At 50.5% G+C, this 23,734-nt stretch overlaps 14 non-coding genes across 14 annotated transcripts; 10 read left to right on the top strand and 4 right to left on the bottom strand.

The window, feature by feature from the left end:
- Positions 1–45: 45 nt before the first annotated feature.
- Positions 46–209, top strand: LOC137986899 (U1 spliceosomal RNA). The gene has a single exon (XR_011120108.1). It is a non-coding gene; the product is annotated as a U1 spliceosomal RNA (small nuclear RNA).
- A 976-nt stretch (positions 210–1,185) lies between these two features.
- LOC137986881 (5S ribosomal RNA) lies at positions 1,186–1,304 on the bottom strand. The gene has a single exon (XR_011120093.1). It is a non-coding gene; the product is annotated as a 5S ribosomal RNA (ribosomal RNA).
- Positions 1,305–1,572: 268 nt separating this feature from the next.
- On the top strand, positions 1,573–1,764 carry LOC137986919 (U2 spliceosomal RNA). Its single transcript, XR_011120126.1, has one exon. It is a non-coding gene; the product is annotated as a U2 spliceosomal RNA (small nuclear RNA).
- A 5,639-nt stretch (positions 1,765–7,403) lies between these two features.
- LOC137986868 (U2 spliceosomal RNA) lies at positions 7,404–7,594 on the top strand. Its single transcript, XR_011120081.1, has one exon. It is a non-coding gene; the product is annotated as a U2 spliceosomal RNA (small nuclear RNA).
- Positions 7,595–7,788: 194 nt separating this feature from the next.
- LOC137986909 (U1 spliceosomal RNA) lies at positions 7,789–7,952 on the top strand. Its single transcript, XR_011120118.1, has one exon. It is a non-coding gene; the product is annotated as a U1 spliceosomal RNA (small nuclear RNA).
- Positions 7,953–8,927: 975 nt separating this feature from the next.
- LOC137986872 (5S ribosomal RNA) lies at positions 8,928–9,046 on the bottom strand. Its single transcript, XR_011120084.1, has one exon. It is a non-coding gene; the product is annotated as a 5S ribosomal RNA (ribosomal RNA).
- Positions 9,047–9,313: 267 nt separating this feature from the next.
- On the top strand, positions 9,314–9,503 carry LOC137986928 (U2 spliceosomal RNA). Its single transcript, XR_011120135.1, has one exon. It is a non-coding gene; the product is annotated as a U2 spliceosomal RNA (small nuclear RNA).
- A 194-nt stretch (positions 9,504–9,697) lies between these two features.
- Positions 9,698–9,861, top strand: LOC137986897 (U1 spliceosomal RNA). Its single transcript, XR_011120107.1, has one exon. It is a non-coding gene; the product is annotated as a U1 spliceosomal RNA (small nuclear RNA).
- A 976-nt stretch (positions 9,862–10,837) lies between these two features.
- Positions 10,838–10,956, bottom strand: LOC137986926 (5S ribosomal RNA). The gene has a single exon (XR_011120133.1). It is a non-coding gene; the product is annotated as a 5S ribosomal RNA (ribosomal RNA).
- Positions 10,957–11,224: 268 nt separating this feature from the next.
- Positions 11,225–11,416, top strand: LOC137986918 (U2 spliceosomal RNA). Its single transcript, XR_011120125.1, has one exon. It is a non-coding gene; the product is annotated as a U2 spliceosomal RNA (small nuclear RNA).
- A 5,638-nt stretch (positions 11,417–17,054) lies between these two features.
- LOC137986874 (U2 spliceosomal RNA) lies at positions 17,055–17,245 on the top strand. The gene has a single exon (XR_011120086.1). It is a non-coding gene; the product is annotated as a U2 spliceosomal RNA (small nuclear RNA).
- Positions 17,246–17,439: 194 nt separating this feature from the next.
- Positions 17,440–17,603, top strand: LOC137986896 (U1 spliceosomal RNA). Its single transcript, XR_011120106.1, has one exon. It is a non-coding gene; the product is annotated as a U1 spliceosomal RNA (small nuclear RNA).
- Positions 17,604–18,578: 975 nt separating this feature from the next.
- LOC137986915 (5S ribosomal RNA) lies at positions 18,579–18,697 on the bottom strand. The gene has a single exon (XR_011120122.1). It is a non-coding gene; the product is annotated as a 5S ribosomal RNA (ribosomal RNA).
- Positions 18,698–18,965: 268 nt separating this feature from the next.
- Positions 18,966–19,157, top strand: LOC137986917 (U2 spliceosomal RNA). Its single transcript, XR_011120124.1, has one exon. It is a non-coding gene; the product is annotated as a U2 spliceosomal RNA (small nuclear RNA).
- Positions 19,158–23,734: the final 4,577 nt, after the last annotated feature.

Genomic DNA, 23,734 nt, shown 5'->3' with positions numbered 1-23,734 from the left:
GCGCAGACAAGTTGCGTTTTGCGGTTCCGGAGAGGTTGAAAAGGCATACTTACCTGACGCGGGAGGCACTGTGATCAGGGAGGCAGTCCTCTCAAGGTGAGGCTCTTTCATTGCACTTCGATTGGGTTGACCCTTGCGATTACCCCAAATGTGGGTAACTCGAGCGTATAATTTCTGGTAGTGGGGACCTGCGTTCGCGCTAGTCCCCGCACCAAACCCCGGTGGCAAAGTTGGCTAATGGGAAGGTTTGTTGGTAACGTTTCAGGCAGGGCAGGGAAGGAGATGCGGTGGCGGTGTAAGGACTAAGGAAGGTGAGTTGTATTTGTGAATTCCACTGCTGAAATTGTAGGTGAATGTTCCGTACTTGGTGCACTGCAAAACTGTGATTTTATTTCTTTCATTCTTGGCCGTAGAGAGAGCGAGAGGACGTGTTTATTTCAGCCGCATCGATTTCCATCGATAGACGAGTGAGACAAGAAAATGCCAGCGGGTCGAGCTCTTATCCTCGTGCATCGTTTCGAAAACGTAAGTGGATGTGTGTTTGTACTGCTCCATCGCGATAGATTTCTTTTGCGTTGTGTTATGTTGCGTTCTGGAGAGCCCGTTTTGCATTGAGTAACTGAGGACCCGCCAGATCAGTTGGCGTTACATTTCTGTGGCCAACACTTTGTGGTTTCTCTATGTTATCAGTTAATTGGATTGTTATCATAAAAAGTAAATCTTTCATGGTCAGGATAGTGTCTTATCGGCCCTTTGAATACGTACTGTCCGTGTTGAGCAGGGAACAGTAAGACTTTGAAGTGCGCTACGTCACGTAAGTCACGTTTTCGCAGGATCAATGTTGTAGTGTTGTAGCCTTCGTTGTATGCATATCATCCGGGCTAGGTTAACTTCCATCTAATGCATAACAGTGCATGCATTTTTTACTTGTCGTATCCTGTTCTTTGCTCACACGAAAAGATACGTTTCATGTCATAAACGTTGGATTGATAAGATCTCGCGCGCACGCGCTCCCTTGGGAATACAAGTTCCACTTTCTCGTGTGAACTATTTTGTTTTTGTTGTATGTCTCATCTTTGACATATCGTTGGCATGTTGTGTTCAAAAAACCTGGTTTGGAATGTTCTTTCATTAAAGGAAACTGAGATTTTTTGAGATAATCAAGTGTACAGAAGGAAAAAGGGAAGCCTACAACACGGGGTATTCCCAGGCGGTCTCCCATCCAAGTACTAACCCCGCCCGACAGGGCTTAACTTCGGTGATCGGACGAGAACCGGTGTTTTCCCTGTGGTATGGTCGTAGACAAGTAATTCGCCGTGAAAATTAACTTTGTTATAAGGGAAAATAAAAACGAGGTCAGAGCAAGCACAATGTGCATTTGTCCTCTTGCCGTCAACGCAAGTGCCATGCAATGCTGGTCCTGCTGCCCACTGTACAAGGGCGATCGTTGTGTGCGCCTCGCTTTCAGGTTGGCTTTGGGCATTCCTTCCTTGGCACGGATTGTAATCGGACCACCATATCTCGTGGCCATGAGACTGGGAGCACCTTGTCCGCTGTGAGCATTTACGGGCATCGGCTTCTCGGCCTTTTGGCTAAGATCAAGTGTAGTATCTGTTCTTATCAGCTTAATATCTGATACGCTGCTCATCGAGCAGCTCATATATTAAACTGATTTTTGGAACTGGGCCGTGGAAAAGAGGCTTGCCTCGTCCCGGCCACGGGTTGCCTCGGTATAGCACTACCTCCGAGCGTGGCCCACTTCCCTCTGGGGAAGAAATAATCAAGTGAAAGCAGAACAAATGACCAAGCAACCAACCTTCACATTTCTCTTCTCTTTTCTAGGTAGCATAGCAGCGAGTGGACAGCACGACACGACAGGACGAGGAGCACGTGACCCCCATTACCACATGGTATGCGCAGACAAGTTGCGTTTTTGCGGTTCCGGAGAGGTTGAAAAGGCATACTTACCTGACGCGGGTTTTTATTATCTGCCAGGTTCGTGCCTTTCCTTGTGGTACGCGTAAGTTCCGTATTGGAATTGGAGTGTGGGGACAAGCGTTTTTGGGATTTGTGGTAAGATTTTTGATTCCTGAGTTTTACTGGTGACCCTCCTGGGGACTTATGCTTGGCGTCCTGCCATAACCCAGGGTAGCCAGTCTTTCTGTTCCCTTCCTGGGAGCTTTGCTTTCCGGGGGGACTGTTTTTTCTCTTTTTCCCTTTTCATCATGCCTCTTGCGGCCTTTAAGAGGACAGTAGTCCTCGACCTTTCCGATGTTCCAACCTCTGTTCCCAGGGCGGAACTTGTTACAGCCATCAAGGGAAAGTTCACCCCCTTTGTGATTGACAGTATTCAGTTTGTTCCCGTAAAACTGGTTCAGATTACTTTCGCTGACCCAAAATGTAAAAATATTGTTGAAGGTTATGATTTTGTCACTTTAGCTGGTGCTAAGTGCAAAGTCATGTATGCTGGGCCTCGAGCTCAAAATGTTATGTTGTATCACTATCCCTTTGAGGAGAGTGATGATCGCCTCCGGCCCTACTTTTCCTCGTACGGGAAGGTGGAGACGATAAGGCACCAGCATTACCCGGGTGACCCTGCAATCTGCACTGGAGCCCGTATCATCAAAATGGTTCGTTCTGGCCGGATCCCTCGTAATCTGGACATTGCTGGATATAAATGTAAGGTGTGGTATGTGGGTCAGCCGGCCGAATGTGATATCTGTCGTGGGGAACACCTCACCAAAAACTGTGACTTGCGCGGGAAGTGCCGCAGGTGTCGGGAGCCTGGTCACATGGCCAGGGATTGCCCAACCCCCCCAATGCCTGGGGGAACCCACCATCTTCGCCTGCGACCCCCGCCCATCCGTCCGCTTCACTTGTTGTTGGTGCCACTCCCCCGGAGTCGCTGCCTCCCCTCCTGGATGTCAGTTCTGGTCCTGAGGACCTTCCCACTTCTCCTGCAAGCTCTGACCATGAGGACTCTGGGGACGAGGGGGTAACCCTTCGTCCTCCTGCCCCCACGCAACCTGGTATTTCAAGTTGGGGTTCCCACACCGACCTCAGGGACAATGAGTTATCCCCCCTGGTACTCCACCCATGGCCTCTCCTGCCACCAGTAAATGTTAAGGAGGGTGCGGCCCTCCCTAAAACGGTAATGGTGGGTCCTCGACGCGCGTGCAGGTGGCTGCCTCCCCCGCCGCTGCGTCTGATGGTTTGGCTGCGCCACAGAGTAATACAATGTTAACACTAGTAGTAACGTAGTTGGTGTAATGGACAATACTACTATAGTTAATGGAAAAGAAATGGAAATGGATAATAGTAATAATGTAGTTACTGGAAAAGAAATGACAAATAATGCTGTAGTTAATGGAAAAGAAATGGAAATGGATAATAGTAATAATGGAAAAGAAATGGATACGAATGATAATGAACTAGTTAATGAGACTGAATACAGTCAAAGTATATTTAGTGACGATGACCCTTTAACGGGCATCAATGTAACCCCTGTAAATACCCCACAGGTTCTATCTCTGTCTCCCGTAATGGTTAACGAGGTCGAGCTGACTGATTCACCAGTCACTAAGCGTGGACTTTCGGATGTTGAGGCTTCCTCTGATGATCAGGTCAAGTCTAAGAAGAAAGCGAAGAAACCTCTTCCTGGTTCTGCGGTCCCCGGCCGCTCGAAGTCTGGAAAGGGCAGGGAGTCTGGGAGGGCTGTTCATTCTGGCCTTCCCTCCTTGGCTCCCCCTGCCCCGGTTCGGAGCCGTCGCTCCTAGTTGTGCTGTCTCTCTCTTTCTTCTCAGTTATGGCTCTCTCTATCCTCTCCTTAAACACCAATGGTCTCAGGGACTCGTCCAAGCGCGCTGGTGTTCTGCACTGGTTACGTTCCTTTCCTCAGGTCCCTGACATTGTCTGCCTACAAGAGGGCCCACTGCTCTTCAGACAGTGAATGTCAGTCTGGTTTCGTTCATCTGGTTTTAATGCAGTTGCTTCTGTTGGCTCTGCACACTCTTGTGGTTGCATCATTTTATTCCGCCCCACGGTCACCCTTACGAGCTCTTGGTGTGACACCGCTGGGCGTGTTGTTTTTTGCCACTTTACCCATTCTGGGCACCCGTTTCGTATCTGCTGTCTCTACGCCCCCAATCGCAACCCAGCCCGTGACGACTTCCTGGACGACGTCTCGTCTTGGGTTGATCCCACCTATCCGACCTTCCTTGCCGGGGACTTTAACACTGTGTTCGACCGCGCCCTCGATCGTCGGGGCTCCAATGTCTCTGACACTTCCCGCGAAAGTACTGCTACCTTAAAACGTCTTTTTGACTCCTGCTGTTGTCTGGACATTTGGAGGCACCTGCATCCTTCCGATTCTGCCTTCTCTTGGACTCGCTCAGACGGCCTTATGGCCTCCCGTATTGATCTCATTGGTGCCCCGTACTCCTGTTACCATCAGTCTTGACTTGCGATATTATTCCTTGTCCGTTTTCGGATCACTGTGGTGTGGTGCTTTCTTGTAGTGTCCCAGACATTGCTGCTCCTGGGACAGTTTCTGGAAGCTCAACATTTCTGTCCTCAATGATGAGGACTATATCCAGCATATCACTAATTTTTGGTCCGTTTGGAGGCAGTCCATGCTGTCCTTCCCGTCACTAGCTAAGTGGTGGGATAAGGGCAAGAGCCAAATCAAAGGCCTCACAATTAAATATTGCGCTGAGCGCTCGAAAGAAAACATCGCAGTGTCGAGACCTCCTTGGCCGACTAGCTGGGCATCTTAAGAACCGTGTTGATGCCGGTTTCACCTCCTGTGTTGAGCCGTACCATTCTACCCTGTCTGCCCTTGCTGCCCTAGACCTCGAGGCAGCTCGGGGAGCCCAAGTCCGTGCTCGGGCCAATGGGTTGAGGAAGGTGAAACCTCCTCGGCCTTTTTCTTCCGTCTGGAAAAGAAGCGTGCCGCCGACCGACTTATTTCAGCACTTCGATGCGATGATGGCACAGTGGTCTCGAGTTCAAAGGACCTATGCCAGGCTTTTGCTTCCTTTTATTCTAACTTGTTTAGTGCCGAGCCTACTGACGGGGACGTGGCTCTTTCCCTGCTCGACGCCCTCACCTCCACCTTGTCCGCCGACCAGGCTCAACAGTGTGATGGTCCTCTCCAGTCGGAGGAGTGTTATACTGCTTTATGTGGGATGGCTCGAGGCAAGACCCCGGGCTTGGATGGCCTCCCTATGGAGTTTTATGTCAAATTCTGGCCGGTGCTCGGACAGGACCTCGTGCTCGTCCTGAACTCATGTTATGAGGCTGGCACTCTCAGCCTCTCTCAGCGTCGAGGCATCATTTCTCTCATCTTTAAGACGGGTGACCGGCTGAACCCTCGTAACTGGCGGCCAATTTCCCTCCTTAGTGTGGACTACAAGCTCGCTGCCCGCGTCATCGCTGGGCGTCTCCTGAAGGTTATTCATGCCGTGGTGGCTGAGGATCAAACCTGTGGTGTCCCCGGTCGTTATATTGGTGAGAACGTCGCTTATCTCCGAGACATGGTCCATTACGCCACGCAATCCGGGTCTCCTTGTGCCATCCTCTCGCTCGACCAAGAAAAAGCGTTTGATCGCGTTGATTGGTCCTTTCTGCATGCCACCCTCTGCAGAATGGGTTTCCAAACCTCCTTTCTGCGCTGGATCCGCCTTTTCTATAATGCTGTTCAGAGTGCTGTCATTGTTAACGGTCATGTCTCAAACTTTTTCAGTCTCACACGGGGGGTGCGTCAAGGCTGCCCCCTCGCACCTTTGCTGTATGTTATGGTCGCTGAGGTCTTGGCCGCCAATATTCGAGCAAATCCCGCCATTACTGGACCTTTGCTGCCTGGACTGCCCTCACCGCTCTCTCCAATTTCCCAGTACGCGGATGACACATCGCTCATCTTGTCCTCCGATGCCTCCATTAGGGCTGTTTTTGACACCTACACAAGGTATGAGCTTGGTTCTGGATCCAAGCTCAACCTGACAAAGTCTCGCGGCTTGTGGCTGGGGTCTTGGGCTGGCCGAACTGACCCCCCTGTCCCTCTCGACTGGACATCTTCTAAGCTTAAAATCCTCGGAGTCTTCATTGGCCCGCATGACATTGATGAACTAATTGGCGGCCTCGGATAGAGGCTGTGGAACGCGTCCTCTCCTCCTGGCGTCAGCGCTCCTTGTCTTTTCATGGCAAGGCTTTGGTCATCAATTGCCTGGCCCTCGCCAGGGTTTGGTATGTGGCATCCCTGGTCCACATGCCCCCCTGGGTACTTAAAGAACTTAACTCCCTTGTTTTCTCATTCTTCTGGAAAACCAAGCGGGAGCTCGTTGCACGTGCTGTGGTCGTTCAGCCCACATCGCTGGGAGGTTTCTCGGTGGTGGACATTAAGCTCAAGGTTTGGTCGCTTCTGGGTCAGTGGGTCAAACGGTCTACTTTGTCCTCGTCAAGCTGGTCCTCCTTTGTGTCGTACTGGTTTCAATCGTGTTTTGCTGCCTCCTCTCTTGATGTTTTCTCCCGTCCCGCTGCCTTCGACAGGTCCCTGTTACCGCCATTTTACTCCTCTTTGCTTTTGGCCTGGGAGTCGCTTGGTGGCTCTTTTTCCCCCTCCCGGGGAACTTTGGTTTTCGCATCCTCTGACCCTCACGTTGTCGCCTCCGTGGCTTTTTTTCTCTGCCAAAGTCGGTTACCAGTTTCTTTTATCCTGTTCCTCTGTCACACCGCACTGTGTAGTTAAGTTCTTTCCCTCCTTTGGGGACCTTTACTGGTATGATACGTGGCGCCAGTTCCACTTCTTTGATTTTGACCGCTTTGTTGTTGATTTCTCCTGGAAGGTAGCTCATGGTGTGATTTACACTGCTGAGCGTCTTCTCTCTTTTGGTTTATCTGTCTCCTCCGCTTGTTTTTGTGGTCCTGTCGTCGAGTCACTGTCGCATTTGCTCTTTGTGTGTCCCCTTGCTCAAAGTGTTGTTGGTTGGCTACAGTCCCTCCTTTTTCATTTCTCGCCTATGTGTCCTGTGCTTGAGCGTCGCCATTTACTTTTTGGTTTCAATTCCACTGAGCTTCACGCAGTGCCCAAAGTCTTCAGTTACCTGTTGTGTGCCTGTAAGTTTCACATCTGGCTGGCCCGCAATGACTACCGCTTTCGTTCTGTCAACCTGGGGCCCTCGCCGTCATTGAGGGAGCAAAGGCCCGTGTCAAGTTCCACCTCCCCTTGCTCTTCAAGCGTTTTTCAACCCGGAGACGTCGACGTTATTTTGCCCGCCAGTGGGGGGCGGATGGAGTCATCGCCTCTATGTTTCCAACAAGCTCGTTTTTCGCTTCGGGCCACCTGCTTAATTCACCCTCTGTACCACCTGATTTGCTTAGTTTTATTTCGCCTCTGTCGCCTAATACTGGTGACCAATGCCTCAGGCGTTGGATGAGTCTGTCGACTGGTGACCTTTGGTCTGCCATTCACCGCTGCTCATCGAGCAGCTCATATATTAAACTGATTTTTGGAACTGGGCCGTGGAAAAGAGGCTTGCCTCGTCCCGGCCACGGGTTGCCTCGGTATAGCACTACCTCCGAGCGTGGCCCACTTCCCTCTGGGGAAGAAATAATCAAGTGAAAGCAGAACAAATGACCAAGCAACCAACCTTCACATTCTCTTCTCTTTTCTAGGTAGCATAGCAGCGAGTGGACAGCACGACACGACAGGACGAGGAGCACGTGACCCCCATTACCACATGGTATGCGCAGACAAGTTGCGTTTTGCGGTTCCGGAGAGGTTGAAAAGGCATACTTACCTGACGCGGGAGGCACTGTGATCAGGGAGGCAGTCCTCTCAAGGTGAGGCTCTTTCATTGCACTTCGATTGGGTTGACCCTTGCGATTACCCCAAATGTGGTTAAATCGAGCGTATAATTTCTGGTATTGGGCACATGCTTACCCCCAAGACCCCCCACCAAACCCCGGGGCCAAAGTTGGCTAATGGGAAGGTTTGTTGGTAACGTTTCAGGCAGGGCAGGGAAGGAGATGCGGTGGCGGTGTAAGGACTAAGGAAGGTGAGTTGTATTTGTGAATTCCACTGCTGAAATTGTAGGTGAATGTTCCGTACTTGGTGCACTGCAAAACTGTGATTTTATTTCTTTCATTCTTGGCCGTAGAGAGAGCGAGAGGACGTGTTTATTTCAGCCGCATCGATTTCCATCGATAGACGAGTGAGACAAGAAAATGCCAGCGGGTCGAGCTCTTATCCTCGTGCATCGTTTCGAAAACGTAAGTGGATGTGTGTTTGTACTGCTCCATCGCGATAGATTTCTTTTGCGTTGTGTTATGTTGCGTTCTGGAGAGCCCGTTTTGCATTGAGTAACTGAGGACCCGCCAGATCAGTTGGCGTTACATTTCTGTGGCCAACACTTTGTGGTTTCTCTATGTTATCAGTTAATTGGATTGTTATCATAAAAAGTAAATCTTTCATGGTCAGGATAGTGTCTTATCGGCCCTTTGAATACGTACTGTCCGTGTTGAGCAGGGAACAGTAAGACTTTGAAGTGCGCTACGTCACGTAAGTCACGTTTTCGCAGGATCAATGTTGTAGTGTTGTAGCCTTCGTTGTATGCATATCATCCGGGCTAGGTTAACTTCCATCTAATGCATAACAGTGCATGCATTTTTTACTTGTCGTATCCTGTTCTTTGCTCACACGAAAAGATACGTTTCATGTCATAAACGTTGGATTGATAAGATCTCGCGCGCACGCGCTCCCTTGGGAATACAAGTTCCACTTTCTCGTGTGAACTATTTTGTTTTTGTTGTATGTCTCATCTTTGACATATCGTTGGCATGTTGTGTTCAAAAACCTGGTTTGGAATGTTCTTTCATTAAAGGAAACTGAGATTTTTTGAGATAATCAAGTGTACAGAAGGAAAAAGGGAAGCCTACAACACGGGGTATTCCCAGGCGGTCTCCCATCCAAGTACTAACCCCGCCCGACAGGGCTTAACTTCGGTGATCGGACGAGAACCGGTGTTTTCCCTGTGGTATGGTCGTAGACAAGTAATTCGCCGTGAAAATTAACTTTGTTATAAGGGAAATAAAAACGAGGTCAGAGCAAGCACAATGTGCATTTGTCCTCTTGCCGTCAACGCAAGTGCCATGCAATGCTGGTCCTGCTGCCCACTGTACAAGGGCGATCGTTGTGTGCGCCTCGCTTTCAGGTTGGCTTTGGGCATTCCTTCCTTGGCACGGATTGTAATCGGACCACCATATCTCGTGGCCATGAGACTGGGAGCACCTTGTCCGCTGTGAGCATTTACGGGCATCGGCTTCTCGGCCTTTTGGCTAAGATCAAGTGTAGTATCTGTTCTTATCAGCTTAATATCTGATGCTGCTCATCGAGCAGCTCATATATTAAACTGATTTTTGGAACTGGGCCGTGGAAAAGAGGCTTGCCTCGTCCCGGCCACGGGTTGCCTCGGTATAGCACTACCTCCGAGCGTGGCCCACTTCCCTCTGGGGAAGAAATAATCAAGTGAAAGCAGAACAAATGACCAAGCAACCAACCTTCACATTCTCTTCTCTTTTCTAGGTAGCATAGCAGCGAGTGGACAGCACGACACGACAGGACGAGGAGCACGTGACCCCCATTACCACATGGTATGCGCAGACAAGTTGCGTTTTGCGGTTCCGGAGAGGTTGAAAAGGCATACTTACCTGACGCGGGAGGCACTGTGATCAGGGAGGCAGTCCTCTCAAGGTGAGGCTCTTTCATTGCACTTCGATTGGGTTGACCCTTGCGATTACCCCAAATGTGGGTAACTCGAGCGTATAATTTCTGGTAGTGGGGACCTGCGTTCGCGCTAGTCCCCGCACCAAACCCCGGTGGCAAAGTTGGCTAATGGGAAGGTTTGTTGGTAACGTTTCAGGCAGGGCAGGGAAGGAGATGCGGTGGCGGTGTAAGGACTAAGGAAGGTGAGTTGTATTTGTGAATTCCACTGCTGAAATTGTAGGTGAATGTTCCGTACTTGGTGCACTGCAAAACTGTGATTTTATTTCTTTCATTCTTGGCCGTAGAGAGAGCGAGAGGACGTGTTTATTTCAGCCGCATCGATTTCCATCGATAGACGAGTGAGACAAGAAAATGCCAGCGGGTCGAGCTCTTATCCTCGTGCATCGTTTCGAAAACGTAAGTGGATGTGTGTTTGTACTGCTCCATCGCGATAGATTTCTTTTGCGTTGTGTTATGTTGCGTTCTGGAGAGCCCGTTTTGCATTGAGTAACTGAGGACCCGCCAGATCAGTTGGCGTTACATTTCTGTGGCCAACACTTTGTGGTTTCTCTATGTTATCAGTTAATTGGATTGTTATCATAAAAAGTAAATCTTTCATGGTCAGGATAGTGTCTTATCGGCCCTTTGAATACGTACTGTCCGTGTTGAGCAGGGAACAGTAAGACTTTGAAGTGCGCTACGTCACGTAAGTCACGTTTTCGCAGGATCAATGTTGTAGTGTTGTAGCCTTCGTTGTATGCATATCATCCGGGCTAGGTTAACTTCCATCTAATGCATAACAGTGCATGCATTTTTTACTTGTCGTATCCTGTTCTTTGCTCACACGAAAAGATACGTTTCATGTCATAAACGTTGGATTGATAAGATCTCGCGCGCACGCGCTCCCTTGGGAATACAAGTTCCACTTTCTCGTGTGAACTATTTTGTTTTTGTTGTATGTCTCATCTTTGACATATCGTTGGCATGTTGTGTTCAAAAAACCTGGTTTGGAATGTTCTTTCATTAAAGGAAACTGAGATTTTTTGAGATAATCAAGTGTACAGAAGGAAAAAGGGAAGCCTACAACACGGGGTATTCCCAGGCGGTCTCCCATCCAAGTACTAACCCCGCCCGACAGGGCTTAACTTCGGTGATCGGACGAGAACCGGTGTTTTCCCTGTGGTATGGTCGTAGACAAGTAATTCGCCGTGAAAATTAACTTTGTTATAAGGGAAAATAAAAACGAGGTCAGAGCAAGCACAATGTGCATTTGTCCTCTTGCCGTCAACGCAAGTGCCATGCAATGCTGGTCCTGCTGCCCACTGTACAAGGGCGATCGTTGTGTGCGCCTCGCTTTCAGGTTGGCTTTGGGCATTCCTTCCTTGGCACGGATTGTAATCGGACCACCATATCTCGTGGCCATGAGACTGGGAGCACCTTGTCCGCTGTGAGCATTTACGGGCATCGGCTTCTCGGCCTTTTGGCTAAGATCAAGTGTAGTATCTGTTCTTATCAGCTTAATATCTGATACGCTGCTCATCGAGCAGCTCATATATTAAACTGATTTTTGGAACTGGGCCGTGGAAAAGAGGCTTGCCTCGTCCCGGCCACGGGTTGCCTCGGTATAGCACTACCTCCGAGCGTGGCCCACTTCCCTCTGGGGAAGAAATAATCAAGTGAAAGCAGAACAAATGACCAAGCAACCAACCTTCACATTTCTCTTCTCTTTTCTAGGTAGCATAGCAGCGAGTGGACAGCACGACACGACAGGACGAGGAGCACGTGACCCCCATTACCACATGGTATGCGCAGACAAGTTGCGTTTTTGCGGTTCCGGAGAGGTTGAAAAGGCATACTTACCTGACGCGGGTTTTTATTATCTGCCAGGTTCGTGCCTTTCCTTGTGGTACGCGTAAGTTCCGTATTGGAATTGGAGTGTGGGGACAAGCGTTTTTGGGATTTGTGGTAAGATTTTTGATTCCTGAGTTTTACTGGTGACCCTCCTGGGGACTTATGCTTGGCGTCCTGCCATAACCCAGGGTAGCCAGTCTTTCTGTTCCCTTCCTGGGAGCTTTGCTTTCCGGGGGGACTGTTTTTTCTCTTTTTCCCTTTTCATCATGCCTCTTGCGGCCTTTAAGAGGACAGTAGTCCTCGACCTTTCCGATGTTCCAACCTCTGTTCCCAGGGCGGAACTTGTTACAGCCATCAAGGGAAAGTTCACCCCCTTTGTGATTGACAGTATTCAGTTTGTTCCCGTAAAACTGGTTCAGATTACTTTCGCTGACCCAAAATGTAAAAATATTGTTGAAGGTTATGATTTTGTCACTTTAGCTGGTGCTAAGTGCAAAGTCATGTATGCTGGGCCTCGAGCTCAAAATGTTATGTTGTATCACTATCCCTTTGAGGAGAGTGATGATCGCCTCCGGCCCTACTTTTCCTCGTACGGGAAGGTGGAGACGATAAGGCACCAGCATTACCCGGGTGACCCTGCAATCTGCACTGGAGCCCGTATCATCAAAATGGTTCGTTCTGGCCGGATCCCTCGTAATCTGGACATTGCTGGATATAAATGTAAGGTGTGGTATGTGGGTCAGCCGGCCGAATGTGATATCTGTCGTGGGGAACACCTCACCAAAAACTGTGACTTGCGCGGGAAGTGCCGCAGGTGTCGGGAGCCTGGTCACATGGCCAGGGATTGCCCAACCCCCCCAATGCCTGGGGGAACCCACCATCTTCGCCTGCGACCCCCGCCCATCCGTCCGCTTCACTTGTTGTTGGTGCCACTCCCCCGGAGTCGCTGCCTCCCCTCCTGGATGTCAGTTCTGGTCCTGAGGACCTTCCCACTTCTCCTGCAAGCTCTGACCATGAGGACTCTGGGGACGAGGGGGTAACCCTTCGTCCTCCTGCCCCCACGCAACCTGGTATTTCAAGTTGGGGTTCCCACACCGACCTCAGGGACAATGAGTTATCCCCCCTGGTACTCCACCCATGGCCTCTCCTGCCACCAGTAAATGTTAAGGAGGGTGCGGCCCTCCCTAAAACGGTAATGGTGGGTCCTCGACGCGCGTGCAGGTGGCTGCCTCCCCCGCCGCTGCGTCTGATGGTTTGGCTGCGCCACAGAGTAATACAATGTTAACACTAGTAGTAACGTAGTTGGTGTAATGGACAATACTACTATAGTTAATGGAAAAGAAATGGAAATGGATAATAGTAATAATGTAGTTACTGGAAAAGAAATGACAAATAATGCTGTAGTTAATGGAAAAGAAATGGAAATGGATAATAGTAATAATGGAAAAGAAATGGATACGAATGATAATGAACTAGTTAATGAGACTGAATACAGTCAAAGTATATTTAGTGACGATGACCCTTTAACGGGCATCAATGTAACCCCTGTAAATACCCCACAGGTTCTATCTCTGTCTCCCGTAATGGTTAACGAGGTCGAGCTGACTGATTCACCAGTCACTAAGCGTGGACTTTCGGATGTTGAGGCTTCCTCTGATGATCAGGTCAAGTCTAAGAAGAAAGCGAAGAAACCTCTTCCTGGTTCTGCGGTCCCCGGCCGCTCGAAGTCTGGAAAGGGCAGGGAGTCTGGGAGGGCTGTTCATTCTGGCCTTCCCTCCTTGGCTCCCCCTGCCCCGGTTCGGAGCCGTCGCTCCTAGTTGTGCTGTCTCTCTCTTTCTTCTCAGTTATGGCTCTCTCTATCCTCTCCTTAAACACCAATGGTCTCAGGGACTCGTCCAAGCGCGCTGGTGTTCTGCACTGGTTACGTTCCTTTCCTCAGGTCCCTGACATTGTCTGCCTACAAGAGGGCCCACTGCTCTTCAGACAGTGAATGTCAGTCTGGTTTCGTTCATCTGGTTTTAATGCAGTTGCTTCTGTTGGCTCTGCACACTCTTGTGGTTGCATCATTTTATTCCGCCCCACGGTCACCCTTACGAGCTCTTGGTGTGACACCGCTGGGCGTGTTGTTTTTTGCCACTTTACCCATTCTGGGCACCCGTTTCGTATCTGCTGTCTCTACGCCCCCAATCGCAACCCAGCCCGTGACGACTTCCTGGACGACGTCTCGTCTTGGGTTGATCCCACCTATCCGACCTTCCTTGCCGGGGACTTTAACACTGTGTTCGACCGCGCCCTCGATCGTCGGGGCTCCAATGTCTCTGACACTTCCCGCGAAAGTACTGCTACCTTAAAACGTCTTTTTGACTCCTGCTGTTGTCTGGACATTTGGAGGCACCTGCATCCTTCCGATTCTGCCTTCTCTTGGACTCGCTCAGACGGCCTTATGGCCTCCCGTATTGATCTCATTGGTGCCCCGTACTCCTGTTACCATCAGTCTTGACTTGCGATATTATTCCTTGTCCGTTTTCGGATCACTGTGGTGTGGTGCTTTCTTGTAGTGTCCCAGACATTGCTGCTCCTGGGACAGTTTCTGGAAGCTCAACATTTCTGTCCTCAATGATGAGGACTATATCCAGCATATCACTAATTTTTGGTCCGTTTGGAGGCAGTCCATGCTGTCCTTCCCGTCACTAGCTAAGTGGTGGGATAAGGGCAAGAGCCAAATCAAAGGCCTCACAATTAAATATTGCGCTGAGCGCTCGAAAGAAAACATCGCAGTGTCGAGACCTCCTTGGCCGACTAGCTGGGCATCTTAAGAACCGTGTTGATGCCGGTTTCACCTCCTGTGTTGAGCCGTACCATTCTACCCTGTCTGCCCTTGCTGCCCTAGACCTCGAGGCAGCTCGGGGAGCCCAAGTCCGTGCTCGGGCCAATGGGTTGAGGAAGGTGAAACCTCCTCGGCCTTTTTCTTCCGTCTGGAAAAGAAGCGTGCCGCCGACCGACTTATTTCAGCACTTCGATGCGATGATGGCACAGTGGTCTCGAGTTCAAAGGACCTATGCCAGGCTTTTGCTTCCTTTTATTCTAACTTGTTTAGTGCCGAGCCTACTGACGGGGACGTGGCTCTTTCCCTGCTCGACGCCCTCACCTCCACCTTGTCCGCCGACCAGGCTCAACAGTGTGATGGTCCTCTCCAGTCGGAGGAGTGTTATACTGCTTTATGTGGGATGGCTCGAGGCAAGACCCCGGGCTTGGATGGCCTCCCTATGGAGTTTTATGTCAAATTCTGGCCGGTGCTCGGACAGGACCTCGTGCTCGTCCTGAACTCATGTTATGAGGCTGGCACTCTCAGCCTCTCTCAGCGTCGAGGCATCATTTCTCTCATCTTTAAGACGGGTGACCGGCTGAACCCTCGTAACTGGCGGCCAATTTCCCTCCTTAGTGTGGACTACAAGCTCGCTGCCCGCGTCATCGCTGGGCGTCTCCTGAAGGTTATTCATGCCGTGGTGGCTGAGGATCAAACCTGTGGTGTCCCCGGTCGTTATATTGGTGAGAACGTCGCTTATCTCCGAGACATGGTCCATTACGCCACGCAATCCGGGTCTCCTTGTGCCATCCTCTCGCTCGACCAAGAAAAAGCGTTTGATCGCGTTGATTGGTCCTTTCTGCATGCCACCCTCTGCAGAATGGGTTTCCAAACCTCCTTTCTGCGCTGGATCCGCCTTTTCTATAATGCTGTTCAGAGTGCTGTCATTGTTAACGGTCATGTCTCAAACTTTTTCAGTCTCACACGGGGGGTGCGTCAAGGCTGCCCCCTCGCACCTTTGCTGTATGTTATGGTCGCTGAGGTCTTGGCCGCCAATATTCGAGCAAATCCCGCCATTACTGGACCTTTGCTGCCTGGACTGCCCTCACCGCTCTCTCCAATTTCCCAGTACGCGGATGACACATCGCTCATCTTGTCCTCCGATGCCTCCATTAGGGCTGTTTTTGACACCTACACAAGGTATGAGCTTGGTTCTGGATCCAAGCTCAACCTGACAAAGTCTCGCGGCTTGTGGCTGGGGTCTTGGGCTGGCCGAACTGACCCCCCTGTCCCTCTCGACTGGACATCTTCTAAGCTTAAAATCCTCGGAGTCTTCATTGGCCCGCATGACATTGATGAACTAATTGGCGGCCTCGGATAGAGGCTGTGGAACGCGTCCTCTCCTCCTGGCGTCAGCGCTCCTTGTCTTTTCATGGCAAGGCTTTGGTCATCAATTGCCTGGCCCTCGCCAGGGTTTGGTATGTGGCATCCCTGGTCCACATGCCCCCCTGGGTACTTAAAGAACTTAACTCCCTTGTTTTCTCATTCTTCTGGAAAACCAAGCGGGAGCTCGTTGCACGTGCTGTGGTCGTTCAGCCCACATCGCTGGGAGGTTTCTCGGTGGTGGACATTAAGCTCAAGGTTTGGTCGCTTCTGGGTCAGTGGGTCAAACGGTCTACTTTGTCCTCGTCAAGCTGGTCCTCCTTTGTGTCGTACTGGTTTCAATCGTGTTTTGCTGCCTCCTCTCTTGATGTTTTCTCCCGTCCCGCTGCCTTCGACAGGTCCCTGTTACCGCCATTTTACTCCTCTTTGCTTTTGGCCTGGGAGTCGCTTGGTGGCTCTTTTTCCCCCTCCCGGGGAACTTTGGTTTTCGCATCCTCTGACCCTCACGTTGTCGCCTCCGTGGCTTTTTTTCTCTGCCAAAGTCGGTTACCAGTTTCTTTTATCCTGTTCCTCTGTCACACCGCACTGTGTAGTTAAGTTCTTTCCCTCCTTTGGGGACCTTTACTGGTATGATACGTGGCGCCAGTTCCACTTCTTTGATTTTGACCGCTTTGTTGTTGATTTCTCCTGGAAGGTAGCTCATGGTGTGATTTACACTGCTGAGCGTCTTCTCTCTTTTGGTTTATCTGTCTCCTCCGCTTGTTTTTGTGGTCCTGTCGTCGAGTCACTGTCGCATTTGCTCTTTGTGTGTCCCCTTGCTCAAAGTGTTGTTGGTTGGCTACAGTCCCTCCTTTTTCATTTCTCGCCTATGTGTCCTGTGCTTGAGCGTCGCCATTTACTTTTTGGTTTCAATTCCACTGAGCTTCACGCAGTGCCCAAAGTCTTCAGTTACCTGTTGTGTGCCTGTAAGTTTCACATCTGGCTGGCCCGCAATGACTACCGCTTTCGTTCTGTCAACCTGGGGCCCTCGCCGTCATTGAGGGAGCAAAGGCCCGTGTCAAGTTCCACCTCCCCTTGCTCTTCAAGCGTTTTTCAACCCGGAGACGTCGACGTTATTTTGCCCGCCAGTGGGGGGCGGATGGAGTCATCGCCTCTATGTTTCCAACAAGCTCGTTTTTCGCTTCGGGCCACCTGCTTAATTCACCCTCTGTACCACCTGATTTGCTTAGTTTTATTTCGCCTCTGTCGCCTAATACTGGTGACCAATGCCTCAGGCGTTGGATGAGTCTGTCGACTGGTGACCTTTGGTCTGCCATTCACGCTGCTCATCGAGCAGCTCATATATTAAACTGATTTTTGGAACTGGGCCGTGGAAAAGAGGCTTGCCTCGTCCCGGCCACGGGTTGCCTCGGTATAGCACTACCTCCGAGCGTGGCCCACTTCCCTCTGGGGAAGAAATAATCAAGTGAAAGCAGAACAAATGACCAAGCAACCAACCTTCACATTCTCTTCTCTTTTCTAGGTAGCATAGCAGCGAGTGGACAGCACGACACGACAGGACGAGGAGCACGTGACCCCCATTACCACATGGTATGCGCAGACAAGTTGCGTTTTGCGGTTCCGGAGAGGTTGAAAAGGCATACTTACCTGACGCGGGAGGCACTGTGATCAGGGAGGCAGTCCTCTCAAGGTGAGGCTCTTTCATTGCACTTCGATTGGGTTGACCCTTGCGATTACCCCAAATGTGGGTAACTCGAGCGTATAATTTCTGGTAGTGGGGACCTGCGTTCGCGCTAGTCCCCGCACCAAACCCCGGTGGCAAAGTTGGCTAATGGGAAGGTTTGTTGGTAACGTTTCAGGCAGGGCAGGGAAGGAGATGCGGTGGCGGTGTAAGGACTAAGGAAGGTGAGTTGTATTTGTGAATTCCACTGCTGAAATTGTAGGTGAATGTTCCGTACTTGGTGCACTGCAAAACTGTGATTTTATTTCTTTCATTCTTGGCCGTAGAGAGAGCGAGAGGACGTGTTTATTTCAGCCGCATCGATTTCCATCGATAGACGAGTGAGACAAGAAAATGCCAGCGGGTCGAGCTCTTATCCTCGTGCATCGTTTCGAAAACGTAAGTGGATGTGTGTTTGTACTGCTCCATCGCGATAGATTTCTTTTGCGTTGTGTTATGTTGCGTTCTGGAGAGCCCGTTTTGCATTGAGTAACTGAGGACCCGCCAGATCAGTTGGCGTTACATTTCTGTGGCCAACACTTTGTGGTTTCTCTATGTTATCAGTTAATTGGATTGTTATCATAAAAAGTAAATCTTTCATGGTCAGGATAGTGTCTTATCGGCCCTTTGAATACGTACTGTCCGTGTTGAGCAGGGAACAGTAAGACTTTGAAGTGCGCTACGTCACGTAAGTCACGTTTTCGCAGGATCAATGTTGTAGTGTTGTAGCCTTCGTTGTATGCATATCATCCGGGCTAGGTTAACTTCCATCTAATGCATAACAGTGCATGCATTTTTTACTTGTCGTATCCTGTTCTTTGCTCACACGAAAAGATACGTTTCATGTCATAAACGTTGGATTGATAAGATCTCGCGCGCACGCGCTCCCTTGGGAATACAAGTTCCACTTTCTCGTGTGAACTATTTTGTTTTTGTTGTATGTCTCATCTTTGACATATCGTTGGCATGTTGTGTTCAAAAAACCTGGTTTGGAATGTTCTTTCATTAAAGGAAACTGAGATTTTTTGAGATAATCAAGTGTACAGAAGGAAAAGGGAAGCCTACAACACGGGGTATTCCCAGGCGGTCTCCCATCCAAGTACTAACCCCGCCCGACAGGGCTTAACTTCGGTGATCGGACGAGAACCGGTGTTTTCCCTGTGGTATGGTCGTAGACAAGTAATTCGCCGTGAAAATTAACTTTGTTATAAGGGAAAATAAAAACGAGGTCAGAGCAAGCACAATGTGCATTTGTCCTCTTGCCGTCAACGCAAGTGCCATGCAATGCTGGTCCTGCTGCCCACTGTACAAGGGCGATCGTTGTGTGCGCCTCGCTTTCAGGTTGGCTTTGGGCATTCCTTCCTTGGCACGGATTGTAATCGGACCACCATATCTCGTGGCCATGAGACTGGGAGCACCTTGTCCGCTGTGAGCATTTACGGGCATCGGCTTCTCGGCCTTTTGGCTAAGATCAAGTGTAGTATCTGTTCTTATCAGCTTAATATCTGATACGCTGCTCATCGAGCAGCTCATATATTAAACTGATTTTTGGAACTGGGCCGTGGAAAAGAGGCTTGCCTCGTCCCGGCCACGGGTTGCCTCGGTATAGCACTACCTCCGAGCGTGGCCCACTTCCCTCTGGGGAAGAAATAATCAAGTGAAAGCAGAACAAATGACCAAGCAACCAACCTTCACATTTCTCTTCTCTTTTCTAGGTAGCATAGCAGCGAGTGGACAGCACGACACGACAGGACGAGGAGCACGTGACCCCCATTACCACATGGTATGCGCAGACAAGTTGCGTTTTTGCGGTTCCGGAGAGGTTGAAAAGGCATACTTACCTGACGCGGGTTTTTATTATCTGCCAGGTTCGTGCCTTTCCTTGTGGTACGCGTAAGTTCCGTATTGGAATTGGAGTGTGGGGACAAGCGTTTTTGGGATTTGTGGTAAGATTTTTGATTCCTGAGTTTTACTGGTGACCCTCCTGGGGACTTATGCTTGGCGTCCTGCCATAACCCAGGGTAGCCAGTCTTTCTGTTCCCTTCCTGGGAGCTTTGCTTTCCGGGGGGACTGTTTTTTCTCTTTTTCCCTTTTCATCATGCCTCTTGCGGCCTTTAAGAGGACAGTAGTCCTCGACCTTTCCGATGTTCCAACCTCTGTTCCCAGGGCGGAACTTGTTACAGCCATCAAGGGAAAGTTCACCCCCTTTGTGATTGACAGTATTCAGTTTGTTCCCGTAAAACTGGTTCAGATTACTTTCGCTGACCCAAAATGTAAAAATATTGTTGAAGGTTATGATTTTGTCACTTTAGCTGGTGCTAAGTGCAAAGTCATGTATGCTGGGCCTCGAGCTCAAAATGTTATGTTGTATCACTATCCCTTTGAGGAGAGTGATGATCGCCTCCGGCCCTACTTTTCCTCGTACGGGAAGGTGGAGACGATAAGGCACCAGCATTACCCGGGTGACCCTGCAATCTGCACTGGAGCCCGTATCATCAAAATGGTTCGTTCTGGCCGGATCCCTCGTAATCTGGACATTGCTGGATATAAATGTAAGGTGTGGTATGTGGGTCAGCCGGCCGAATGTGATATCTGTCGTGGGGAACACCTCACCAAAAACTGTGACTTGCGCGGGAAGTGCCGCAGGTGTCGGGAGCCTGGTCACATGGCCAGGGATTGCCCAACCCCCCCAATGCCTGGGGGAACCCACCATCTTCGCCTGCGACCCCCGCCCATCCGTCCGCTTCACTTGTTGTTGGTGCCACTCCCCCGGAGTCGCTGCCTCCCCTCCTGGATGTCAGTTCTGGTCCTGAGGACCTTCCCACTTCTCCTGCAAGCTCTGACCATGAGGACTCTGGGGACGAGGGGGTAACCCTTCGTCCTCCTGCCCCCACGCAACCTGGTATTTCAAGTTGGGGTTCCCACACCGACCTCAGGGACAATGAGTTATCCCCCCTGGTACTCCACCCATGGCCTCTCCTGCCACCAGTAAATGTTAAGGAGGGTGCGGCCCTCCCTAAAACGGTAATGGTGGGTCCTCGACGCGCGTGCAGGTGGCTGCCTCCCCCGCCGCTGCGTCTGATGGTTTGGCTGCGCCACAGAGTAATACAATGTTAACACTAGTAGTAACGTAGTTGGTGTAATGGACAATACTACTATAGTTAATGGAAAAGAAATGGAAATGGATAATAGTAATAATGTAGTTACTGGAAAAGAAATGACAAATAATGCTGTAGTTAATGGAAAAGAAATGGAAATGGATAATAGTAATAATGGAAAAGAAATGGATACGAATGATAATGAACTAGTTAATGAGACTGAATACAGTCAAAGTATATTTAGTGACGATGACCCTTTAACGGGCATCAATGTAACCCCTGTAAATACCCCACAGGTTCTATCTCTGTCTCCCGTAATGGTTAACGAGGTCGAGCTGACTGATTCACCAGTCACTAAGCGTGGACTTTCGGATGTTGAGGCTTCCTCTGATGATCAGGTCAAGTCTAAGAAGAAAGCGAAGAAACCTCTTCCTGGTTCTGCGGTCCCCGGCCGCTCGAAGTCTGGAAAGGGCAGGGAGTCTGGGAGGGCTGTTCATTCTGGCCTTCCCTCCTTGGCTCCCCCTGCCCCGGTTCGGAGCCGTCGCTCCTAGTTGTGCTGTCTCTCTCTTTCTTCTCAGTTATGGCTCTCTCTATCCTCTCCTTAAACACCAATGGTCTCAGGGACTCGTCCAAGCGCGCTGGTGTTCTGCACTGGTTACGTTCCTTTCCTCAGGTCCCTGACATTGTCTGCCTACAAGAGGGCCCACTGCTCTTCAGACAGTGAATGTCAGTCTGGTTTCGTTCATCTGGTTTTAATGCAGTTGCTTCTGTTGGCTCTGCACACTCTTGTGGTTGCATCATTTTATTCCGCCCCACGGTCACCCTTACGAGCTCTTGGTGTGACACCGCTGGGCGTGTTGTTTTTTGCCACTTTACCCATTCTGGGCACCCGTTTCGTATCTGCTGTCTCTACGCCCCCAATCGCAACCCAGCCCGTGACGACTTCCTGGACGACGTCTCGTCTTGGGTTGATCCCACCTATCCGACCTTCCTTGCCGGGGACTTTAACACTGTGTTCGACCGCGCCCTCGATCGTCGGGGCTCCAATGTCTCTGACACTTCCCGCGAAAGTACTGCTACCTTAAAACGTCTTTTTGACTCCTGCTGTTGTCTGGACATTTGGAGGCACCTGCATCCTTCCGATTCTGCCTTCTCTTGGACTCGCTCAGACGGCCTTATGGCCTCCCGTATTGATCTCATTGGTGCCCCGTACTCCTGTTACCATCAGTCTTGACTTGCGATATTATTCCTTGTCCGTTTTCGGATCACTGTGGTGTGGTGCTTTCTTGTAGTGTCCCAGACATTGCTGCTCCTGGGACAGTTTCTGGAAGCTCAACATTTCTGTCCTCAATGATGAGGACTATATCCAGCATATCACTAATTTTTGGTCCGTTTGGAGGCAGTCCATGCTGTCCTTCCCGTCACTAGCTAAGTGGTGGGATAAGGGCAAGAGCCAAATCAAAGGCCTCACAATTAAATATTGCGCTGAGCGCTCGAAAGAAAACATCGCAGTGTCGAGACCTCCTTGGCCGACTAGCTGGGCATCTTAAGAACCGTGTTGATGCCGGTTTCACCTCCTGTGTTGAGCCGTACCATTCTACCCTGTCTGCCCTTGCTGCCCTAGACCTCGAGGCAGCTCGGGGAGCCCAAGTCCGTGCTCGGGCCAATGGGTTGAGGAAGGTGAAACCTCCTCGGCCTTTTTCTTCCGTCTGGAAAAGAAGCGTGCCGCCGACCGACTTATTTCAGCACTTCGATGCGATGATGGCACAGTGGTCTCGAGTTCAAAGGACCTATGCCAGGCTTTTGCTTCCTTTTATTCTAACTTGTTTAGTGCCGAGCCTACTGACGGGGACGTGGCTCTTTCCCTGCTCGACGCCCTCACCTCCACCTTGTCCGCCGACCAGGCTCAACAGTGTGATGGTCCTCTCCAGTCGGAGGAGTGTTATACTGCTTTATGTGGGATGGCTCGAGGCAAGACCCCGGGCTTGGATGGCCTCCCTATGGAGTTTTATGTCAAATTCTGGCCGGTGCTCGGACAGGACCTCGTGCTCGTCCTGAACTCATGTTATGAGGCTGGCACTCTCAGCCTCTCTCAGCGTCGAGGCATCATTTCTCTCATCTTTAAGACGGGTGACCGGCTGAACCCTCGTAACTGGCGGCCAATTTCCCTCCTTAGTGTGGACTACAAGCTCGCTGCCCGCGTCATCGCTGGGCGTCTCCTGAAGGTTATTCATGCCGTGGTGGCTGAGGATCAAACCTGTGGTGTCCCCGGTCGTTATATTGGTGAGAACGTCGCTTATCTCCGAGACATGGTCCATTACGCCACGCAATCCGGGTCTCCTTGTGCCATCCTCTCGCTCGACCAAGAAAAAGCGTTTGATCGCGTTGATTGGTCCTTTCTGCATGCCACCCTCTGCAGAATGGGTTTCCAAACCTCCTTTCTGCGCTGGATCCGCCTTTTCTATAATGCTGTTCAGAGTGCTGTCATTGTTAACGGTCATGTCTCAAACTTTTTCAGTCTCACACGGGGGGTGCGTCAAGGCTGCCCCCTCGCACCTTTGCTGTATGTTATGGTCGCTGAGGTCTTGGCCGCCAATATTCGAGCAAATCCCGCCATTACTGGACCTTTGCTGCCTGGACTGCCCTCACCGCTCTCTCCAATTTCCCAGTACGCGGATGACACATCGCTCATCTTGTCCTCCGATGCCTCCATTAGGGCTGTTTTTGACACCTACACAAGGTATGAGCTTGGTTCTGGATCCAAGCTCAACCTGACAAAGTCTCGCGGCTTGTGGCTGGGGTCTTGGGCTGGCCGAACTGACCCCCCTGTCCCTCTCGACTGGACATCTTCTAAGCTTAAAATCCTCGGAGTCTTCATTGGCCCGCATGACATTGATGAACTAATTGGCGGCCTCGGATAGAGGCTGTGGAACGCGTCCTCTCCTCCTGGCGTCAGCGCTCCTTGTCTTTTCATGGCAAGGCTTTGGTCATCAATTGCCTGGCCCTCGCCAGGGTTTGGTATGTGGCATCCCTGGTCCACATGCCCCCCTGGGTACTTAAAGAACTTAACTCCCTTGTTTTCTCATTCTTCTGGAAAACCAAGCGGGAGCTCGTTG

Source organism: Montipora foliosa, unplaced genomic scaffold (genome assembly GCF_036669935.1).
Source record: "Montipora foliosa isolate CH-2021 unplaced genomic scaffold, ASM3666993v2 scaffold_292, whole genome shotgun sequence".
NCBI classification, from domain to species: domain Eukaryota; kingdom Metazoa; phylum Cnidaria; class Anthozoa; order Scleractinia; family Acroporidae; genus Montipora; species Montipora foliosa.
Note: the sequence above shows the minus strand (reverse complement) of the source record. Positions and strands in the feature narration are given on the sequence as shown.